The 15,051-nt window shown below is 46.5% G+C and overlaps 1 long non-coding RNA gene across 1 annotated transcript; it reads right to left on the reverse strand.

Moving 5' to 3' along the window:
* Nucleotides 1-10,580: 10,580 nt before the first annotated feature.
* Nucleotides 10,581-12,698, reverse strand: LOC123099913 (uncharacterized). The gene is made up of 3 exons (XR_006448300.1): nucleotides 12,565-12,698; nucleotides 11,654-11,693; nucleotides 10,581-10,833 (listed from the first exon to the last, which is right to left on the reverse strand). It is a non-coding gene; the product is annotated as an uncharacterized lncRNA (long non-coding RNA).
* Between the last annotated feature and the right edge of the window lie 2,353 nt (nucleotides 12,699-15,051).

Here is a 15,051-nt window from a genome sequence, read left to right on the forward strand (position 1 = left end):
GTTCGAAGGCCTACAAGGTTCACGACGGAGAGCTCTACAAGAAAAGTACTACTGGAGTACTTCAAAGATGTATCTCCGAGGAAGAGGGACGGCAGCTTTTAGCGGAAATTCATGCTGGTCTAGGTGGACACCACACCGCAGCCCGGGCGCTTGTTAGCAAGGCCTTCCGCACAGGGTTTTATTGGCCGACAGCCCGAGCAGACGTGCAGGACCTTGTCCAACGCTGTGTCGGATGCCAACTCTTCGCCAACCAAAGCCACATGCCCCCAACTGCCTTACAGACTATCCCCATCACTTGGCCTTTCGCGGTCTGGGGACTGGATATGGTTGGACCCCTTAAAGGGGGAAGCCATAAGAAAAAATATCTGCTGGTTATGGTGGACAAATTCACTAAGTGGATAGAGGCTAAACCGGTCAAAACGGCTGAGTCTGGCCCGGTGATAGACTTCATATCCGGTGTTGTGCACCGTTATGGTGTCCCACACAACATCATCACCGACAACAGCTCTAATTTCACAGCCGACGAGGTAAAAACCTAGTGTACTAATCTGGGCATTAAACTCGATTACGCCTCCGTCTACCACCCACAAACCAACAGTCAAGTCGAATGAGCCAATGGTCTTATTATGAGCGGCATCAAGCCCATACTAGTGCGGTCTTTGAAAAAATCAGACAAGCACTGGGTTGAGGAGCTCGACTCCGTACTCTGGGGGATGCGGACCACGCCCAACCGTACTACCGGATACACACCTTTCTTCATGGTGTATGGCACAGAGGCCGTGTTGCCCTGCGGTATTATTCACGACTCACCTCGAGTGCGTATGTACGAAGAGAGAGAAGCCGAGCTTGATCGGCAGGACAGCCTAGATGCCCTGGAGGAGGAGTGCGATGTCGCAAAAGCCAGTTCAGCATTTTACCAACAGCAGGCTCGAAGGTATCAAAGCAGAGAAGTACGGGCCAAGACTTACAATGTTGGCGAACTCGTTCTACGCATGCCGGAGAAGAAAAAGGACAAACTCAAGCCCAAATGGGAGGGTCCCTTCATAATTGACGAAGTTCTCACCGAAGGAGCGTACCGTCTTCGTGATGCATCAGACAATCGCCTTGAGCCGAACCCCTAGAACGCGGCCAGACTCCGAAGATTCTATGCCTAGCGCTGAACTCCTTGTTCGTCTCCTTCTCCCCTGTAGTTTCCATTATTTTTCTCTCTTTTCCGATTACCTTTTTCTTTCTCGCTTTAAAGCTTTGGTACGGCTAGACCGCACACCCCTGACACATACATCTTTAAATATGTATGTCCATTATACCTGGGGGCTTCTTGGACAGAAGCTTTTTACTATTATTCCTCGAGCATCAAGCTCTTCACATATGAGTTTTTCCATATGTACCTTTTCTTATCCATTATATGCATCGATAGGACTTAAGTTTTGGCCAAGCTGGGTTGCCTGGCTCCTATGCTTATGCCCTACGTTCCCGTTAGTTCGGCTAGGGCATAAAGGGAGCACCTCTGCGATTGTTACTGCCGGGTCATCCGGATGTGTACCTCAGACTGGGTGAAGCCGAAAGCTAGCGTTCTTAAGGGAATATTCGGTCGGTGAATTAAAGACGTTTTTATATTTACTCCATTGCGAACCCCTAGAAGTTACATACACTGTGATTTTTCCATCACAATTCGGACATGTACATTAATACATGCACACCCAGGGAAAGGAACCCTTAACGGAACTATTCTCTCTGGAAGATGTTTCTTACGATCTCAATGTAATATAACATAACTAGCAGGATACAACTTGTCTGTTCAAGCAACTATGACCCCTACGCCTAGTTTTCCAGGCATACCCCGGTCTATTCGGTCGCGAGGGTATTCGGAAACACTCTGCACCCTCGGTTCCGGAGGTTGAAGCGAAAAGGTCTGCCATGAAAAATGCTATACAATTCAGCTAGAATTACACATGGTAAGGAAAGTACATAGTCACTTGGACTCAAACACTTCCTCCTCTATACCATCCAATAGGCGGTCTAACTTACAATCCTGTGTGGAATATTTGGCGGCCACCTCTACTTGGTCATATACTAAACTAACGGGAATTTCTTCCCCATTCGACCCTAGCGGTCCGACCCGGGCCATGTGATTAGGATCCAGCTTGGTATATCGCATTTTCACCATGGCCCAGGCCTCTCGCGCTCCTTCTCAGCAGGACGATATCTTCCATAGTCGGATACGCCACCGCGCTCCCTTGAACAGCTCTACAAGCTCCTCCATACTTCCTGGAGGGGAGGCAGATGGCCATAGGGCCTTGGCAACACTCCGCATTGCCAGCCGAGCCTGCTCGTGCACTTGCGACAGCATTTGCAGCAGATCGCTTGATGATCCGGACACCTCCTCGTCGGGACGGCCCGTCAATATACCTGCAATCATAATTATATCAGTTCCATTTATGTCCGAACTACTTTGAAAATAGTTCAAACACATACTAAATATACCGCCCCGCAACGTCCTGTTCTCCTTCACGGAGTCGGCTAGCTGGGCTCGCACATCTTTCAATTCTTCGCCAATGCGGTGTTGGAATCCTGTAGCTTGTTTTTCTCGTCCTTGACTCAGGTCAACACACGCTTGCCTGTGGCGTGTAGCCTTTTTGCCTCCTTTTCCCCTTCTTGGGTGATCTTCAACTTCTCTTCAAGTTGATCGGGCGATCCTATTATGCAATCAGCAACAATATTAGTACAGTTGGTATACAATTATTGTTCCTCGATTGAGGGGAATGTTACCAGAAGACGCCTTCTTGAAGTTTTCCATTCTGGTGGTAGCAGCATTCAGCTGCGCCCGACACTGCTCCAGCTCTTGGGCTAGCAGGGCATTCTTCTCGGTAAGGACCTGGTTATACAACGATCCTTAAATCAGTTGTACCAACTGCTTTCAGTCTCGGGGGCTACGGGCATATGGTTATCCTTTTCGGACGAAGAAAAAACTTACCTACACATCTGTCAAATGTTGCTTTGTGGCTTTTCTAAGCCCATCTCGAGCAGCTCGGATGCATGTGTTAGCCGAGCTGAAGGCATTAAATGCCTCTTTCGAGAACTTGGGGTCCCGTAGGACAGCCCTGCAGGGCCGATGATTCATGGCGCTCTCTACTTCCGAGTTGGTAATGGACATGTCTTCCGAACCCTCGGCCGAAGGACAGTCCGGCGTTGTCCCCATAGCGGCCCCCACCTCTCCGGTGGGATCTAAATCCCGGTTGTTGGGAATGCGACCGGCCGAACCCCGGACATAGTCCGGCAAACCTTCTTCCTGATACAGGACCAACATAACAATCACGGTTGGGTACGACTGCCAAAGCATACCTTCAAATCCATACCTCTTTGAAGAAGAGCCGGCCTTGTCTTCGCCAACCTTTCTTTTTGAGGCCTTGCTCGGCGCGGGAGCCGCTCTTCTTGGAGTCATCCCCGGTGTAGCATGACGTGCCGAACGCCTCCTCTTTGAGGCATGAGATAGTGAAGTGGGTGAGGCAAAGCGAGGAAACTCTTTCGGGGAGGGTTTCTCCTGATTACTTACATGGGAAGCTGGAAGAAGACCAGGATAATCTGCGATGATGGCCACTTCTGTGCCGTCATAGCTCGCCTGGTAAAACACCCCTTCCGCGAGTACCACGAATATATCCGGGTCCTCTTCGAACCCAGGATCAAGATCCCGGTTGTGGCTCTCCGGCTGTGGGGCAGGGCTATTAAGCCCCTCGGTTACCTTCCGCCAGTGTTGTTTCAAAATAAGACGGATTGGGGATTCGTTAAAGATGGCCAAGAGAGCGGAGTGAATAAAAGCGAAGGGTTTGGGACTTACCCAGCTGGCAGGGTTGTACATGGAGTACCCCTCTCTGCGATTGATGTGGAGAAATTCTTCTTCCTTCCCTTTAAACAGCTCAGCCAGTATCTTGGCTAGAGCGGCAGGGGTGTCCGGACCTTTCCGACCATAACGGGAGGCATTATCCTCCCCATTATAGTGCCACATTGGGAGCCCTCTGTATTGAAGTGGTTGAACCCCTCGCATTATGGAGGTCGCCATTACCTCTACTATTGTAAAGCCGGACTGGCCAAGCATCCTTATCTTGCCCAGGAGCTGACGAACCTCCGCACTATCCTCTTCTTCAAGACTTTGGGGATGCCAGCTGTGGCGTTTCCTCAACGGAACACTTGCAAATTCTGGGAGACCCTTTCGAACTGGGTCGGGAAGCGCGACGTCCTCAATATAGAACCATTCGGAAGGCCATTCTTCAGATGCCTTCCTTGGTGTGCCGGACAGATACCCGGTATCGGCGATGCGCCATACTTCGGCTCTGCCCACTTCAAATATTAACCCATCATGGTTGCGCGGGACAAGACAGAACAACTTCCTCCACAGCTCAAAGTGGGCCTCAACGCCCAGGAATAATTCGCATAAAGCGACATAACCCGCAATGTGCAGAATGGAGGCAGGGGTGAAGTTGTGCAGCTGGAGGCCATAGTATTCCAGCAACCCTGGGAGGAACGGATGGATTGGAAATCCGATACCTCTTAGTAGATAGGGGAGAAACAAACTCTCCCCCCCCCCCCGGGATGGATTGGGTAAGTCCTCTGCCTGAGTCTCACCATTAAAGGAGGTCAGCCCCGCTCGAACAGGGACCAGATCTGAAGGGGGAAGAAACCCCTGCATTTGCAGCTTCGTTAATTGACTGTGAGACACAGAACACCTCTCCCACTCGCCTTTCTCTGGGCCGGAACGGGAGGAGGAGCTGGGAACGCTAGCCATGTTGGAATGGTTTCTCCTAGCAGTCTCCGGGGATTTTTCTCTGCGGGGTACCAAATGGATCTAGGATCCAATCTCTTTAAATAGGCGCTCTTCTGCCTGGACGGGGTGCTATTTGCAAAAATACCCTGACCTTCCGCATTCGCTCGACACATGGAAGACGAAGTTATTTGACGCGCAGAAGCCGAGGGGAGCGACATTGATCAACAGCCAAATACATTACTTGGAGGTCATCGGAGGAGGAACCCGCCTTGCAATGCCGAAAACAATTTGTGTGCCAAACACTTCGTTATTGAAGACTAGTTCGGGGGCTACTGAGGGAGTCCTGGACTAAGGGATCCTCGGGCGTTCGGCCTGTTATCCATGGGCCGGACTGGTGGGCTGTGAAGACCTGAAGGCCGAAGACTCTACCCGTGTCCGGATTGGGATCTCCTTGGCGTGGAAGGCAAGCTTGGCAATCAATTATGAAGATTCCTTCTTATGTAACCGACTCTATGTAACCCTAGATCCCTTCGGTGTCTATATAAACCGGAGGGCGTAGTCCGGATAGCATATATTCATTACCATAGTCATACAGGCTAGACTTCTAGGGTTTAGCCATTACGATCTCGTGGTAGATCAACTCTTGTAATACTCATATTCATCAAGATCAATCAAGCAGGAAGTAGGGTATTACCTCCATCGAGAGGGCCCAAACCTGGGTAAACATCGTGTCCCCCGTCTCCTGCAACCATCGACCTTAGACGCATAGTTCGGGACCCCCTACCCGAGATTGTCCCCCGTCTCCTGCAACCATCGACCTTAGACGCACAGTTCGGGACCCCCTACCCGAGATCCACCGGTTTTGACACCGACACCACCCACGAAGGGTCCACGAAGAAGCAACCTTGTTTATCCCACCATGGATGTCGCCCACGAAGGACTTGCTTCACTCGGGTAGATCTTCACGAAGTAGGTGATCTCCTTGCCCTTACAAACTCCTTGGTTCAACTCCACAATCTTGACGGAGGCTCCCAAGTGACACCTAGCCAATCTAGGAGACACCACTCTCCAAGAGGTAACAAATGGTGTGTTGATGATGAACTCATTGCTCTTGTGCTTCAAATGATAGTCTCCCCAACACTCAACTCTCTCTCATAGGATTGGATTTCGTGGAAAGATGATTTGAGTGGAAAGCAACTTGGGGAAAGCTAGAGATCAAGATTTATGTGGTTGGAATGGAATATCTTGACCTCAACACAAGTGTAGGTGGTTCTCTCTCAGAAAATGTATGTTGGAAGTGTAGGCATGTTCTGATGGCTCTCTCCACGAATGAAGAGTGGGTGGAGGGGTATATATAGCCTCCACACAAAATCTAACCGTTACACACAATTTACCAAACTCGGTGGGACTGAATTGTGAAACTCGGTCAGACCGATCTAGTTCATAATGTGACTGTTAGGCATTTCGGTGGGACCGATATGATCAACTCGGTAGGACCGATGTGTTAGGGTTAGGGTAAATCCTAAACTCGGTTCGACCGATTACACAAACTCGATGGGGCCGATTTGGGTAATAAGCGAAACAGAGAGTTGGCCAAGAAAACTCGGCGGGACCGATATGCATATCTCGGTTGGACCGAAATTATTGCAATAGGAACAGAGAGTTTGCAAGCCCATCTCGGTGAGACCGAGATCCTATCGGTGAGACCGAACTGATTAGGGTTTCTGGCAGTGGCTATGTCAACTGAACTCGGTGGCGCCGGATAGAAAGATTCGGTGGGGCCGAGTTTGACTATTGGTTTGGGACATATGTGGATGTGAGAAAGTGGTTGAAGGGCTTTGGAGCATATCACTAAGCACTTTGAGCAAGCAAGCCATTAACCAACACCTCATCCCCTCTTAATAGTATTGGCTTTCCTATGGACTCAATGTGATCTTGGACCACTAAAATAGAAAATGTAGAGTCCTGAGCTTTGAGCTTGAGCCAATCCTTTGTCCTCAGCGTCTTGAAGGGGTTCCACATCCTCTAGTCCATGCCACTCCACTTTTGAACTTATCAGAAACATACTAGGTAGAAGCATCAGTCCAACAAGAGATATGTTGACATTAATTACCAAAATCACCCAGGGAGCACTTGTGCTTTCACTTGGCGGATAATAAGGATGGCAAAGTGAACAAAGGTATATTGGATATACATGTTATTGATGTGTACTTTACTAGTGTTCATAGCAACCCCTCAGCATTTGATACTGGTTCAGTTGCTAAGAGTAGTAACTCGAAACAGGAGTTGTAGAATGAACAGAAACTAGTTAAGGGCAAGGTGACGATGTGTGTTGGAAGTAGTTCCAAGATTGATATGATCATCATCGCACACTCCCTATACTTTCGGGATTAGTGTTGAACCTAAATTAGTGTTATTTGGTGTTTGCGTTGAGCATGAATATGATTTGATCATGTTTATTGCAATATGGTTATTCATTTAAGTTAGAAAATAATTGTTGTTCTGTTTACATGAATAAAACCTACTATGGTCATACACCCAATGAAAATGGTTTGTTGGATCTCGATCGTAGTGATACACATATTCATAATATTGAAGCCAAAAGATGCAAAGTTAATAATGATAGTGCAACTTATTTGTGGCACTGCCGTTTAGGTCATATTGGTGTAAAGCGCATGAAGAAACTCCATGCTGATGGGATTTTGGAATCACTTGATGCTTGCGAACCATGCCATATGGGCAAGGTGACTAAGACTCCGTTTTCCGAAACAATTGAGCGAGCAACTGACTTATTGAAAATAATACATACTGATGTATGCGATCCGATGAGTGTTGAGGCTCGCGGAGGGTATCGTTATTTTCTGACCTTCACAGATGATTTGAGAAGATATGGGTATATCTACTTGATGAAACATAAGTCTGAAACATTTGAAAAGTTCATATAATTTCAGAGTGAAGTGGAAAATCATCGTAACAAGAAAATAAAGTTTCTACGATCTGACCGTGGAGGAGAATATTTGAGTTACGAGTTTGGTTTTCATTTGAAACAATGCGGAATAGTTTTGCAACTCACGCCACCTGGAACACCACAGCGTAATGGTGTGTCCGAACATCATAACCGTACTTTATAGATATGGTGCAATCTATGATGTCTCTTACCGATTTACCACTATCGTTTTGGGGTTATGCATTAGAGACAGCCGCATTCACGTTAAATAGGCACCATCTAAATCCATTGAGACGACACCATATGAACTGTGGTTTGGCAAGAAACCAAAGTTGTCGTTTCTTAAAGTTCGGGGTTGCGATGCTTATGTGAAAAAGTTTCATCCTGATAAGCTCAAACCCAAATCGGAGAAATGTGTCTTCATAGGATACCCAAAGGAGACAGTTGGGTACACCTTCTATCACAGATCCGAAGGCAAGACATTCGTTGCTAAGAATGGATCCTTTCTAGAGAAGGATTTTCTCTCGAAAGAAGTGAGTGGGAGGAAAGTAGAACTTGATGAGGTAACTGTACCTGCTCCCTTATTGGAAAGTAGTTCATCACAGAAATCTGTTCTTGTGACTCCTACACCAATTAGTGAGGAAGCTAATGATGATGATCATGTAACTTCAGATCAAGTTACTACCGAACCTCGTAGGTCAACCAGAGTGAGATCCGCACCAGAGTGGTATGGTAATCCTGTTCTGGAGGTCATGTTACTTGACCATGACGAACCTACGAACTATGAGGAAGCAATGATGAGCCCAGATTCCGTGAAATGGCTTGAGGCCATGAAATCTGAGATGGGATCCATGTATGAGAACAAAGTGTGGACTTTGGTTGAATTGCCCAATGATCAGCAAGCCATAGAAAATAAATGGATCTTCAAGAGGAAGACGGACGCTGATAGTAGTGTTACCATCTACAAAGCTAGACTTGTCGAAAAAGTTTTTGACAAAGTTCAAGGTGTTGACTACGATGAGATTTTCTCACTCGTAGCGATGCTTAAGTCTGTCCGAATCGTGTTAGCAAATTGTCACATTTTATGAAATCTAGCAAATGGATGTCAAAACTACATTCCTTAATGGATTTCTTAAAGAAGAGTTATATATGATGCAACCAGAAGGTTTTGTCGATCCTAAATGTGCTAACAAAATGTGCAAGCTCCAGCGATCCATCTATGGACTGGTGCAAGCATCTCGGAGTTGGAATATATGCTTTGATGAGTTGATCAAAGCATATAGTTTTATACAGACTTGCGGTGAAGCCTGTATTTACAAGATAGTGAGTGGGAGCACTACAACATTTCTGATAAATATATGTGAATGACATATTCTTGATTAGAAATAATATAGAATTTTCTGGAAAGCATAAAGGAGTTTTTGAAAGGAGTTTTTCAAAGAAAGACCTCGGTGAAGCTGCTTACATATTGAGGATCAAGATCTATAGTGATAGATCAAGACGCTTGATAAGTTTTTTCAATGAGTACATACCTTGACAAGATTTTGAAGTAGTTCAAAATGGAACAGTCAAAGAAAGTGTTCTTGCATGTGTTACAAGATGTGAAATTGAGTAAGACTCAAAGCCCGACCACGGCAGAAGATAGAAAGAGAATGAAAGTTATTCCCTGTGCCTCAACCATAGGTTCTATAAAGTATGCCATGTTGTGTATCAGATCTATTGTATACTCTACATTGAGTTTGGCAAGGGAGTACAATAGTGATCTAGGAGTAGATCACTGGACAGCGGTAAAAAATTATCCTTAGTGGAATAAGGATATGTTTCTCGATTATGGAGGTGACAAAAGGTTCGTCGTAAAGGGTTGCGTCGATGCAAGTTTTGACACTGATCCAGATGACTCTAAGTCTCAATCTGGATACATATTGAAAGTGGGAGCAATTAGCTAGACTAGCTCTGTGCAGAGCATTGTTGATATAGAAATTTGCAAAATACATACGGATTTGAATATGGCAGACCCGTTGACTAAACTTCTCTCACAAGCAAAACATGATCACACCTTAGTACTCTTTGGGTGTTAATCACATGGCGATGTGAACTAAGATTACTGACTCTAGTAAACCCTTGGAGTGTTGGTCACATGGCGATGTGAACTACAACAAAAACTGCCAGTAGAGACGTCAAATTTCATACCTAGGGACGTGTTATTTCACCTCTAGGAAACTATAGAGTCGTTTTAGTAAAGCGTCTTTGAAGCGTCTTCCCACGGACCGTCTCAAATCAGGTAGACACACTTGCTAAGCGTCTTTGCATGACATGTGATGCTATATATGAACGTTCAATATCGTGTCTACACAAGTAGACATTATGTTAGACATGCTCATATCACGTCTCTGCTCACATAGACACGTTTCATTTGCATCTCAAGACCAGGTGAGGCGCTTGTGTAAATACGTTCATCATGGGCCCAGTACTTTATACACGTCATGTAGAGACATTATATTATCTTTAAATGTACATAAGCAACTCCGTACAAATGAAATATTTTACTTTAAATATGGTTTGATTTATTTCGAATTTGTATTTCATCATTTCAAATTCGATCATTTGATCATGACATGGCCGCACATGCAAATTAATTCAATAATATCATTATATGAAGGCACCATTCCAGGTCGTAGATTGCATTTGCAAACATCGCATTATCAAAATTGGCAAGCTGAGTAGATACTTACACCAAAGTTCACAACTGAATAATAACAGACATTCATACAGAACATACAAATAAATAAGAAATATCCTATAGTCTAGAACTATGTTTCTCAATTAAGCTAAAATATAAACATAAGGAGTGGTTGGCTTAGTTTTTTTCTTACCTAAAAACAGCCACAAAGATTTTGATAACTAAAATATCTTAAATGTGGATATTGGAGCATACTTGATGGTTGTATGGAAACATACTTACATGTGAGGAAGGCCAAGCAATAACATAACCAGCATCTCCTGCTGTTTGGAGTTTTTCATATGGTCTAACCAGTTCTCATCTCCTAGATTGAGCCACGGACAGAGAGTGCAACATATTGTTCTCCAAGCATGTTTCCTTCAACCACATATGTTCTATCTTTACTCCCTAAAATTCCATTGGCCAAGGGTTTGTTTTTGTTTCTCGAATTGATCGAAAAGAACAAGACTTCAGTTTTATCCCACTTTTGCAAGAAATGGAACATTTGCTATTAATAAAACCGGGAAGATTTCACTTTACGCAAAGAAGGACAATTTCATAGAGAATTAGACCAACTACAATTATACAACCGTTTGGATACCTAGCATGTACCCGCTTATTGACTTGGTGAAAACCACCTAGCCTGACTGCACTGTTATTTTCAGTATGAGCATTATGCAATTAAATAGTAAGAGGTATGAATGGAGAGATATAATCAGCTCAAGAATGATAATTTCCAAGAGTTCTGATATCATGTACTAGGAATGCACTAAGCAGCCCTATTCTACACATACTTTTGATCAGCTTAGATTAAGGTTTTGTTACAACATAATAATTTATTTTGAAAGCTAAACATGCATGGATGATGCAAACAAATGAAGTACTCGTCATGTAAACTAGAAGTGTATGTGTGTTTTCTGTGCTGGCCTATAGTGCTGAGTGATCTTGCGATGTTGTTTCCATCATATATTCATTGTACTATAATGTAAAGCAATGCTAACATGCCAGGCCCGAAACAATTTAAGTTCATTTATGTGATTATAAATTATCAAATGTAACCGTGACCATAAATCAATGGATTATGACATGTCTAATCATAGTATATCACTTGCTAGCCGACATTTGGAAGTTAAAAAAATAACCATTAATCATGAGACAAATAAACAGGGAAGTGGACTTCATGAATTTTATCATCAAACTGCATGAGCAAAATAGCTTGCCATCTAACCTTACACCTCCAGTCCGTGCTTCCTTTGAAATGCTCTCCCCTGAAATGGACAAAGAGATTGTAAATAATGTGCATGCTTTATCAAAAGGTAACACTTGTGGGGCGTGAAAAACATGACCATTTTTCAGTCCAGGAATGGCAACATCGTTAGACATTTATGTTTCTCCTAGAGATAGCAAGGCTAGTATATAGGCCACTGAAGTAGCTAAATAATGGACGGTGAATGAAATCAAATTATTCGCTATAGGCAGAATTAAACTAAGAGATAATATCATCAATGGAAAATGATAGCCATTATCAGATAAGGACTGCCAGATAGTAGAAAGAAGAAAATCCTCTTTCGAAACAGGAGAAGCAGAGCCAAATCACCAGAGTAACACCTATATAACTCTGTTCTACTTCTGCACATATAAAGTGAACATTTCATTAAGCAAACAATTACCATATTTTCATATTATCACTGAAATAGTTGGTTTCAAACAATCATATATTTTCTCCCTATCTTTTCTTTTCTTTGCTGAACTAGATGTACTATTCATGTTCATAACAAAAGATACATTATTCTTCTATTCTCTAATTCACTAAGGTGATGAAATAAATTTAAGTAAAATATGTTATGTGATCTTTTATTTTTTTTATTTCCTGGGTGAAACAGAACATGCTATGTGATTGTTGAATACACGGATGCAATCAAAACATGGATGCGCCATTTTCGTGTCATCTGTCTATCGGATTTTACTTGGTTGTGTGATGTGACAATTCTCAAAATGTTATCAATTTTCTACTAACTTCGAATCTTAATTCCATTTGTTTCACAATGCAGGGGGCGGCTGTGGGCTGTGGTAGACCAATTTGTACTGCTTGCCAGAAAGCAGCAACTACGAACAGACAAGGGAGGAGGCTAGACAGACCTTCAAAGGAAATTGTTTGTCCTGTATGATCGCATCACTTGGGATCAAGTGGAGTGAGTCCAATAAATAGCACTCAGGCATGAAACGTCAGAGGTCAAATCACGCGCTGGTAGCTCCAAGGCAACAACGTCGATGGCAACCAATCCCTGCACGCCGTCTAGAGTTTTGCCAGGAGGGACGTGCGCAAGGGCGGATGGCAAAACGGCGACAAGGAGCCGAGCCAAAGGTGGTCTCCGGCGTCAACACCGCCGCCCTGCAAAGCCGTCATTGCCACGCAACAGGTTGTACCCCAAACATGACGAGCATTGTACATGCTGGTAGTTTTTCACCTCTCCCCAGGATCTGTAAACAACACGCAACCCAACCGAGAAGCAATCAAACCGAGCGAACTGTATGTACGCCCAACGTTCAGAAGATTTTTTTATTGATGTGAATATCTACTCTACTCCTACCACGGAGCAGGGAACCTGCAGTTTGCAGAGTCGAACAACAAAAATTGACAGCGATTAAGCAGGAAATCAATTTACTACATAAGTTTGAGACACTAGAAGAATTCGAGGATTTTCCGTACCAGCTTGAGCGATCAGATCACAATGTGCAGGGGCACGACGAATCTGGGGTGGCTACCCAAGGCGGCACGGATGCACGCCCGTGCTTGCTCACCTGTAGGTTGAAGACGAAGATGTTCCTCGTAGCAGATGCTTCCTCCGACCTTAATCTGCACATCCCCGGCCCCGCCGCCGGCCAACTCCGCCGCCCTCGTCCCCTCCATCCTCGCCCAAAACCTAACCACGCAGCCGGGATAAGATCACGGCGCACCGCAGCATCCCCTCCTCCCTATGCCGCCTCTGGCGCCCGATTGAGTGGCCGGTAGCCACGCCCCTCGGCGGGCACAAGCACAACCCCAAGCTCGCGTCGCGCCGGCCGCCTCAGCGCCGCAAATCCCGCCCGAGAAGTGGGACCACGGCTACCTGCAGGACAGAAACAGAGCGGAGAGGTCAGGATTCGCCGGCCCGGGCAGCAGAACGGCACGCCCGCACCAAATCACGGTCACCAGAACGAACCGCGGGATTAGAGCCGCCGCCGCCGCCGCCTCAAGCGCGCCGCCACATCTGGAGGGGGGTGGACGAGGAAGAAGAAGCCCTGAGGCACCCGCCGGCCGGTCTCTGTCCCCCAACCTCCGCCGCATCAAATCGCTCGCCGCCCATCGAGTCTCCCTCAAGTCCGCCACCAAACGAATCGGTCGCCGCTCCTGTGTGGAGGCGATGCACATCACTGGCCAGGGAGGGATCCCATTAGATGGATTAGGAGGTTGGAGAAGGAGATAAGAGGGGAGATGGCCGCGTGGGTGAGAGAAAATACATACAGGGAGATATTTTCTGGCGGCAAAAGAAAATAGGAGCGCCAAGGGCCAAAATATTTCCTCCAAACGAAATTCAGGAAAACATAATTTTTATCATTTAGAAAAATGACAATTTGTTTGCTCTGTTATTATTTTTTGCATGTATGCCATTAAGAAGCACACATTAGGCCCGTGTCGCTCCACACGAGCGACATAGGCGGTGAACCTAGCCACCATCGACAGCCGGCTCTTCCGCCGTCTTCCCCTCTCACGACCGCCATGGTGCGACGCCGGGGAAAGCCCGTGTGGCAGCGGCAGCGACATGCTTCTTTTTTCATATAGCGGGCGTGCGGTGCCCGCGAATGGACATTGCGTGTTCTGTGCGCGCGGGATGAAGCTCCTCTCCTTTGGCAGAGAGGCGGATCCGGGGCCCTCGCGCCCAGATCTGGTGTGCGGGCGGTAGTCGGCCAGCCTGGGCGGCCCTGGCGGTGTGGGGTGGTGGCTGGTGCTTTGCCTGATCTGATCAGGCATAGCATGGGCCTCACAAGGGTGTGCGCGGCCCGATGGTGCTCGTGGTGAGTCTGCGGGGAGGTCCAGCACTAGCGGCTCTGCGGCGAGGTTCTGCCACCGTGAGGTCACTCGACAGCGTGGTGAGGGGCTGATGCTCGGGCTGCGCGGTAGCCCGGGGGTGGTGTGGTGGAGCGGCTCGTAGTGATGGAGCAGAGGCACACAGGCGAGTGTTGGATCTTTTGCGTTCTCCGTCACACGCGCGTGGGAGCCTGGTCATGGCTGGAAACGAAGGTGCTTCGTGGCCTCGGGTGGCATATCTCTGGTCCATGGTCGCGTGGTCGTCGGTAAGGATTGGTTCATGCTACATCCAGTGACCGGACTTTCGGTCGGCGGTTGGTAGATCTAGCGGCTGTTGTTGGTCTGCGGCCTCCGCAAGGTGCGACTGGCTGTTCCGACGATGACCTTCTTCGATTGCAATTTGGCTCGGTGATGGTGCTAGCTGGGCGTTGTTGTGAGATGATGTGCGGATGAGGTGATGTTGGGAGCTTGGGTGAAAGCCCTGTTTTGGTTGTGGGCACGACCAACGATGGCGGCGACCGTGGTCGTTGCTTATCTTCTAGGAGGCATCGTTGTAT

The sequence above is a fragment of the Triticum aestivum genome, chromosome 4D, assembly GCF_018294505.1.
Source record: "Triticum aestivum cultivar Chinese Spring chromosome 4D, IWGSC CS RefSeq v2.1, whole genome shotgun sequence".
Taxonomy (NCBI): Eukaryota; Viridiplantae; Streptophyta; class Magnoliopsida; order Poales; family Poaceae; genus Triticum; species Triticum aestivum.